The following is a 906-nucleotide window of genomic DNA, read 5'->3' on the forward strand; positions in this document are numbered from 1 at the left end:
ATACTTGGCTCAGCTCGTATAAGTTAGACAAGATCGGTTGACCTTGATTTCAGTCCTCTCCTAAAAAAATCTATTAATCTCATTGAGTTCATTGATGATTATATGAAACAAAGAAGATGTGGACAACATGCTGGCATATTGTATAAGTGTAACAAAAGCTAGTTCTCTCTTCGTTCCTGGTAAATGCTAGGTGTAGGTGTTAACCTAAACAGCCAAGTTTGCATTGTAAATTTAATGAAGTAAATTGCAGTTAAGAAAAGTTAGGATCACATTCTAGATCCTCAAATATCTTGTGGTTTTGGAAAATACAATAGCATCGTTGTGAGAGTTACTTAAAGATCATTATTGATGTAGGAGGGATTCATAATTGCATGCTATTTTAATTTGGCTTTGAAGGATGTGCAGGTTTTTAAGACAAACAAAACAGATAAAAAGGTTCATTCAGGAGTAAAAAACATGAACAATGTTCAGTGGATGATTATGCAAAATTAAGTCGATGGATTCAATAAATATTTCTGAGCTATTATTTTATGTTATATGCATAGAAAGTATATTGTTAGGTACATGAAGGAATGCACATTTCAATACGATGTTGCTACNTGCATAGAAAGTATATTGTTAGGTACATGAAGGAATGCACATTTCAATACGATGTTGCTACTATTTGAAATTATTTCAGGAAAGAGTTCCAGTGCGGAGCATGAAGGATTTATAACAGGTGTAGATATACTAGATTGCTTCATGGAATATTGAGAGCAAAAACAGAGATGACGTGTTCACTTTCAACATTTATGATTTTCTTCTTCGTAAATGTTCATAGAGCAGCTTGAGCAGGGGCATAAGACAATTATCTTCATCATGACTCTTCACGGAATCTTCATAAAATAATGGAGTTGTTCTAAGTAT

This window comes from Galeopterus variegatus, unplaced genomic scaffold (assembly GCF_000696425.1).
Source record: "Galeopterus variegatus unplaced genomic scaffold, G_variegatus-3.0.2 Scaffold12362, whole genome shotgun sequence".
Classification (NCBI taxonomy): Eukaryota; Metazoa; Chordata; class Mammalia; order Dermoptera; family Cynocephalidae; genus Galeopterus; species Galeopterus variegatus.